Source organism: Octodon degus, unplaced genomic scaffold (genome assembly GCF_000260255.1).
Source record: "Octodon degus isolate 3935 unplaced genomic scaffold, OctDeg1.0 scaffold00302, whole genome shotgun sequence".
Taxonomy (NCBI): domain Eukaryota; kingdom Metazoa; phylum Chordata; class Mammalia; order Rodentia; family Octodontidae; genus Octodon; species Octodon degus.
In genome coordinates this window covers 175,099-183,955 of record NW_004524878.1, presented here as the reverse complement: position 1 = coordinate 183,955, position 8,857 = coordinate 175,099, and positions in this window count along the sequence as shown.

Genomic DNA, 8,857 nt, shown 5'->3' with positions numbered 1-8,857 from the left:
AATCCCAGCACTTGGTTGGCTGAGGCAAGAGGTTCATTGCAAATTCACTTTGTAGCCTGAGCTACAAAGTGAGTTCAAGGGCAGCCTGAACATAGAGCAACCCTGTTTCAAAAAGCCATAAAAAGATGTTGCTGAATCTCATGTTAGTTTTGTTTATTTTAATATAACAGCACATATTAATGAAGAATATATTAAAAGGCACTCTTCTTGTCTGAAAAAACCCCAAAATTCATAACAAAATAAGGAATAACAATAGTTATTATTATTGTTATATCACAATCTACATACCTCAATCTTAAAAGCAATGACAAAGTATTACTCAGAGAATACAAACCATAGATCAAAAGACTTTGTCTCACAAAAAGGCATTCCTCCCCATTTATTCATCACAAAGGGGTAAGAAGAAATTGAATGGCCAAAAACAATATAGACAGAGGTGTTCAGCTTAGTATCAAAGGCAGACAGAGAGCCAATCAGACAGTGACAACTTTCTGGTGCCCACATGGGTGATGGGAGAAATCACTAGCTAAATAAAAAGTAGATGAGGACAAAATACATCTGTATTCATTTTGATGCCCCTTTGTATTCCAGAGTAGCTGCCTACCTTCGCTTTTTCCAACTTTTCCCAAATAAACCATCTTCCTTTATTTACACTCTACCTCTTTAATTCATTACTGTCACTGAGTTTATGATCCTGGAAGTTGCATGTTCCAGATAAGGAGTAGTATGTGCATCCCAACATGCCACAACGATTTCTAGGTATTCATTTGTTTTCTTTATTTACATTCATACAAATAGAACCTATAAGGACATGACTCTCCCAACAGCCAAACTGTTAATCAGTATAAGCATTGTTTTCAGCAAAAAAATAAAAGGGATAAGTTAAAGCATGGAATCTTGTAGGTCCCTGGACATCTGGAGACAACGAAAGAATTGCACCAGAAACCTCAAGGGCTTTGCACACTGTGCAAGAGAACTTTCACCACTGATGTTTTAGCATCTTCTTACATAATGCTTCTTGTCTTCTTTCAATCCCTATTTTTTTAAAAAAAGGTCTCGTTCTCTTGGTTCCCTACAGATGTCGTTATCACCTTCTCTGTGCCTGCTGTCAGGAACTACACTGTATGCCTTGGTGCTTGTGAGGAGCTGGTTGAGTGGTCGCTACCTTGTTTGTTCCTTTATTTCTCCCTCCCAGAACCTGTTTTGTTACTGGAGCTTTGAAATATACTTCTAAATTTAAAAATATGGTACCTCAACTTTGTTTTTCTTTCTCAAGATGGCTTGGGCTATTTTGAGTCTTTTGTGGCTCCATGTAAATCTTAGGAATGATTTTTCTGTTTATGTAATTAGTGTCATTGGAATTTTCATAGAAATTGGGTTGAACCTACAAATCACTTTAGATATTGTAAATGTTTTACCAATACTGAGCCTTCTGATCTGTGACTACAAAATAACTTTCTGTTTATGTTTTCTATCATTTATTGCTCAATATTTTGCAAGCATTACTGTACAAGAATTTAATTTCCTTAAGTTTATTCTTATACATTTCACTCTTTGCAATGGTTTGAATATGGGATTATTTACTTAACTTTGTTTCTATTTTTCTAATTCTTTGATATAAAATTAGGTTGTTTAATGATATTTTTCTTTTTTAAGGTAGGCATTTATTAATTTCAATCCTCTTAAATTTTTTAAGACCTGTTTTGATCTAATATGTAATTTATTTCTAGCATGTTTTATGTATGTGTGAGAAGAATATGTATATTATTGTTGTTGGGAGGAATTCTCTGAATTCTTCTGCTGGGAATGACTTGTTTTCAGTATTATTGAAGACTGCTATTTCCTTATTGATTTCCTTTCTGGATATTCCATCCATTACTGAAAGGGAATATTGAAAATTAGGTATATTATTACATTGGCATTGATTTGTTCCTTCGTTTTGTCACTATTTGATTTATATTTTAGGTGCTAATAGTTGCGCTACTGTGCTATAATTTGGTAAGTTGTTACTACAAGTAAAAGTTATGTAGTATTATTTAGATTTCACAATTGCATGTGAATCTCCAATTAGTTCAAAATAAAAAGTTTGATCTAAAATAAAACTGTAAAGGAAATCAAACAGACAAATGATGTAAAGAACAACATAAGATTGATCAGAGTCAATTAGAAAACAAGAGACACTACAAAAACCTGTTCATATAAAAAGCTGTTCACAGAAATAATGACAGAAAACTTCCCAGGCATGGAAAAAGAATTTGATATAAAATAAGCGAGACATATGGAATTCCAAGTAGCCATGACCCAAATAAATCTAAACAAAAGCATATAGTAATCAAATTCCAGAAATTTAGCATATGAACAGAATAGTAAAAGCCGTTAGAGAAAAGAAGAAAGCCACCTATAAAGGGAAGCCTGTAAAGATCACAGTAGACATCTCAACACAAATTCTTAAGTCAAGAAGAGCTTGGAGTAAAGTATTTCAAGTCCTGAAAGAAACCACCCTCCAATCTAGATTGATGTACCCTGCAGAACTATCTTTCAAAATTAAGAGAGAATTACTATACTTCCATGACAAAGAACAACTAAAGCAACTCATGACAACAACCAAATCAGCTCTCAAAAATGCTCTCAAGGATATATTAGAAAGAGATAATGAAGACCACAATTCAAGATATACCAATAGAAAAAAGCTGAAAGGCAAGTCAAACAGAGGGGAAAGATAGTGAATGAAAAGGAAAATAATGTACAAGGTCAATTCCATGCATGTCAGTTTTAACATCAGTGTAAATGGTCTCAATTCACCAAGCAAAAGAAACAGGCTGGTAAAATGGCTCAACAAACACGATCAAAATAAGTGAAATAAAGCAGACCCACATGTACAAACATATTGTCTTGCTAGTTTGAGAACCTGAAAAATAAATAAAATCTGAAAGGTATAATAGATATTGTGAAAGGGAAAGAATTTGCTTAATGGGAATAAGGAAAAGGATGAAAGAAAGAAGGGAAAAAGTTATGCTTAAGTATATACACAGGATAATTTGGATAATTATACTGATAATTTCTGCTGGTCTTTTGAAAGGAACAGTTAATGCTTAAATGTTTTCTTTTTATTCTTATTTTTTTCTTTTTAATTTCTTATAACTTTTTTAAAACCAATTTTGCAGCTTTATGTCTGGTAACCTAAACAACTAATTTGAAAATAACATCATGGAAAACAGAAACCATTGTTAGATTCCTATTACTCTGCTTAAATGAAATGTTGTATCATTTCAAATTCTTTATTTTTTCTTTATTCTTTCTTTTTTACTATTTCATATTCTTTTTTAAAAAGGCACCAGAATCAAACAATATGTTGCACATGAGAAATACATTTAACTAAAGAGAAATTCATATACTGTAAGTCAAAGGATTAAAGACCATACTTCATGAAAAAGAAACCAAGAAAAATTCAGAGGTAGCTATTCTATTTGCAGACAGTATGAATTTCAAGCCAAGGCTGATCAAAAGAGACAAAGAAAGTCATTTCACATTTTTTTACGAAAAAGTCCAAGGAGAGATAACAATCGTAAATATATATATATATATCCACCAAATACCAGCACACTTACCTATTTAAAACAAATATTAACATGTTAAAAATCAAATAAGCATTAGCATAATTGTAATGGGGGATCCAAATCTCACAAACAGACAGAACGCCTACATAAAAAAATCAACAAAGAAATGTTATAACTGGACCAAACCTGTGAATAAATGGATTTAGTAGGTGTCTACAGAGTTTTCCACCTCACAAAATCAGAATACACATTTTTATAAGGTGGGCATGGGATGCTTTGAAAACAGAACACATACTAACTCATAGAACATACTGAAGTAAATCAAAACACACTGAACATTCTCTAAGGTGAGTATGTAACATTCTGAAAGTAGAACACATACTAGCTCATAGATGCTAGAGTTAAATTCAAATGAACTGAAGTTATCCCATGTAAATTATCAGACCATAGTGCAATAAAATTGGAAATAAATGGCAAAAGAAACCACAAAAACTCTATGAATGCATGGAAATTAAATCACAGCCTCCTGTGGGTCACAGATGAAATTAAATAGCATCTATAATTAAATGATAATGCTGATATAATGTACTGGAGATTATAGGACACAGTAAAAGCAGCCCTGTGGGGGAAAATTATAGCAGTAAACTCTCACATGAGAACAGAGCAATTTCAAATAAACAACCTAATTTTGAACCTCAAAGTTCTACAAAAAGAAGCCAAGTCCAAAGCTCATAGAAGAGAGGAAATTATAAGTATCAGAGTAGAAATTAACGCAGTTGAGACTAAGAAAACAATACAAAGAAAGAAGAAATACTAAGGAAACAAGACTAAGAAAAGAATTGATGAATCGAAGTTGGTTATTTGAAAGACTAAATAAAATCGTCGAACCCTTAGACTTATTAACAAAAGGGGAAAAAAGGCTAAAATCCATGCAATTTAAGAATGAAAAGGTTGAAGTCACAACTGATTCTGCAGAAATCCAGAAGATCATCAGTACCTATTTCAAAAACCTCTACTCTAATAAGATGGAAGACACAGAGAAGAAATGGACAGGTTTCTAGATACATATGATTTGTGAAAGCTGAATCAAGAAGAGATAAATTTTCTAAATAACCCAATATCAGTTCATAAAATTGAAGATGTAATTAAAAATCTACTAACAAAGAAAAGCCCAAGTCTTGATAGATTCACTGTTACAAGAAGTCTTCAAGAAATTTAAAGAATATCTAATGACATAGTTCCTCTAACCTTTTAATGAAATTGAAAAGGAAGCAATGATCCAAAAACGTTACTGGAAGCAAGTATTACCCTTATACTAAAACCAGAGAAAGATCAAGAACTGCAGTTCAATCCTCCTAATGAACATAGACACAACATTCCTCAATAAGATACTGGCAAACAGGATGAAGTAAATCAACAAGAAAATTATACCTCAGGACCAAATGGGATTCATCCCAGGGATGCAGAGATGGTTCAACATATGCAAATAAATAAATGTAATACACCATATCAACAGAGCCAAATACAAAAATCACATGAGCATCTCTTTTTTTTAATGTATTTAGTACAGGGTCTACAGGGTCGCCAGGGTCTCACTATGTAGATTGAACTTACAGTGGTTCTCCTGTTTTCAGCTACCCAATCACTGGGATTATAGGCACAAGCCACTAAGCCCAATCTCAAACACTGTCTCCACTCATGCCAGGGGTGGTGCTGACATGGCATGACACACCAGGGATTGAATCCTGACCTCTGTACTTTGCCTAATCTGGTGCTTTGAGCATCTTTTAATAGGCGCAGAAAAAACATTCGTCAAAGTCCAATATGTATTTATGATAAAAATCTTACACAAAATCGAATAGATAGTCTTATCTCCATCTGATAAATGTCACCTATGACAAACCAAAAGCCAAACTCATATTAAATGATCAAGAGCTGAAATCTTTTTTTCTCAAATCAAGAACAAGATAAGGAGGCCCACTATGATTACTCCTATTTACCATAGTTCTGGAAACATTATCCAGAGCAATTAGACAAGGAAAAGAAATAAAGGGAATAAGGATAATACAGGAAGAAGTTAAATTATTATTTGCAGGTAACACGATATTCTGTATAGGAGACCCCTGACTCTATCAAAAACCTTTTAGATTTAATAACTGGATTCTGTCATACAGATACAAAGTCAACACTCAAAAATCAATAGTATTTTTCTGCACAAATAGCAAACTTACTGAGAGAGAAGTTAGGGAAATCATACCTTTAATAATAGTGTTCAAGAAAAAAGTGAAATAGGAATGAATCTAACAAATGAAGTAAATAAATAACCAACAGAATGGGAAATGCACAAAATGGAAAAAACTTTCCATCAGCTGCTCCTCAGATAAAGGATTATTGTTTAGACCATATAAACAGCTAAAAAATCATACCTCCAAGTTTAATATCCAATCCAAACATGGGCATCTGAGATGAACACACACTTCTCAGATGATGAAGATCAAAGGGCTGGGGCTGGGGAGATGGCTCAGGGGAAAAAGCGCTTCCGTGGCAAGTGCGAGGGCCTGAGTTTAATCCCTGGTTCCGCAAAAAAAAAAAAAAAAAGAAAGAAAGAAAGGATAAATAAATATATGAAAAAATGTTCAACATCACTGGTCATTTGAGAGATTCAAATTGAAACAGAGCCGAGATTCCATCTCATTCTAGAAATAATGGCTATTATCAAGAAATCATACAGTAACAAGTGCTGGTGTGGCAGTGGGGAAAAACAAATTATTCACCTTTGGTGGGAGCATAGACTGTGAAAATCAGTGTGGTGATTCCTTGAAAAAACTGAGATTAATGGTCCCATTCTACCCAGTTATTACTCTTCTTAATATCTTCCTAGAAGAATTAAAGACATCATACCACACCAATGTATGTGTACCCATGTTTATGGCAGCACTGTTGGAATATAGTTAAACCTGGGAAGCAGCACAACTGCCCATTAACTAATACATGAATAAAAAAGATGTGTATTTTTTTATTGCAATGTGGTACTACTGAGCCATAAAGAATAGACTTGAAAAATTTCTAGGTTAATGGATGCATCTTGCAACTTATGTGAAATAAGGTAAACACAAATATGTAAATATTGCATTGTTTCTCTGGTACAAGAAACTGAAAGTAAAACCAAAATTTATAATAGATATTAAGGGCTAGAGAGATAGCTTGGTGGTCTAAGCACCTGCCTGGCAATCACAAGGACATGGGTTCGATCCCTGGTATCACATATCATGCCAGCCTCAGAGCCCCAGGTGTGCTGTGTGGGCCACTGAAACTGGGCATGGTGGTGCAAGCCTGTAATTCCTGAGCTGGTGAGGCTGACACAGGAGGATCACTATGAGTTTGAGTTGCTTAGTGAGGCTCTGAAACAAATAAATAATTTTAAAAGTTGTAATGGATATTAAGAAGTAGGAAGCAAATTGTCAAATGGAATGGGAAAATAGAGAGGGGAAGAGAAAGGAAGGAAGGGCATAGAAAAGAAGGAAAAATGGAATCAAAGATTTTGTGAATGAGGATAGCATAAGAGGTTGAAGGGAGGGAAGTGAAATTGGAAGAAATATAAAAATTAAGATATATCTTATCACAGATAAATATAAATTCCCTTTGATGAATGTGATCATTATGTATATCTGAAATCTACCAATAAAATAAAAACTTTCAAATTTAAAAAAGCTACATTATCTATAATTACAGGAAAAAACATAATCACTTTTTCCCAATAATATTCTATATTTAATTATATGCTAGAAATATGTCTAGCATATGTAACCTTGTTTACTCATGTTTCAATACAATTAAAATGGCTTTATCAATGCACCAAAAGTTTTCATCCTCATAGAGGGATTTGTTGTAATGCTGTTTGTAAATAGGATATCATGTGTGCATCTTGTACAGCAAATAACCACCAGGAAGAGAGCATGCAATGTGATAATTATTGAAATTGTCCTACTAATTTGATTTGAAACTGTCTTATTGCTATTTGTCTCTCAATAAAATTATGGAAAAAATATTTTCATCCTAAAAGACTCATGCATGCAAAGATAAATGTATAAATGATATTAGATATGTATTTGCATGAGCATGTTTAGTTTTATTCTGTTCTTCTGACCACTGTAATGAATTTTCAATACATTGTTCACAAACAAGTCATGTACTCACAGGACTATGTCCCCAAAGACTCCTTTTCTCATAAGTATATTCTTGCTTTACATCGATAGTTCTTTGGCATTTGTCCTTATTGTTCAGGTATACAATTTACAGGTAATAGTTTTTCTTTCTATAGATACAGAATTATTTGATTTCATTGTTATATTAGCAGTTCATGGATGGTTATTATACAGTGTTTTCCATTTGTTCTGTCTTCGCTTGCTTCTATGGTCAGTGCTCGGTATTATTACATCCATCATCTTACTCAAAACAAACATACTGTGAGGTGTTTTCTTTAAACAAAACAATAATTACAAGTATTGTACTGTTTACATAAACTCAAATATTCTATGTATTATCATTTATGAAGCTGGAATCTAATCCAGAGCCAGTGTGAGCACAAAGCTATGGCATTTCAGGCAAACATTTTGCTGCTATTGCGTGTTGACACTCATGTCTATTCTGCTTTTGTGCAATATACGTGCATTTCCTTTAAAATATTATGGTTTCAGCCTGTCTTGAGTCTTAAAGTTTCTACTTTTGTCTCCAGCAAAGAAAAAGGCAGCACTTTGCAGTTCAGCCACATATATGTGTGGTGTTTGTAATATGGCATGTTTTTGTTCAGTCAGTTCACACATAACATGATTTAAGCATTTCTGTTAAAAATTAAAATGTAACAGCATGTCCGACTAAGCACATGATGGCTAATTCCAATGTGTTTCTGCCTCTATGTGCCTGTAAATTCTATCTACTTGTCACTTAATTATGTTTGCTTTTGTTTTGAGATAGGGTCTGCCTATGGAGTTCAGGAGGGCCTTAAACTCACTACATAGCTCAGACTGGATTGGAACTTGTGAGTATCCTCCTGCCTCAGCTCCTCAAATGCTGAAATTAGAAGGGTATGCCAGTACACTGGAAACATTGAATTCTTGAAAGAAAAAAATGGTTATTCTTCTAACAACATAATTCACACATAGTTTTAGTGTATTAAATCTTCTGAAACTGTTTTTTCTGAATATTTCTGGTCATATGTCAATGGGTATTTACTTTATCATATTCTTACATTAAGTGTTATATGAAAGTATTTCCCCCAAATTAGAAAATGATTATCTCTG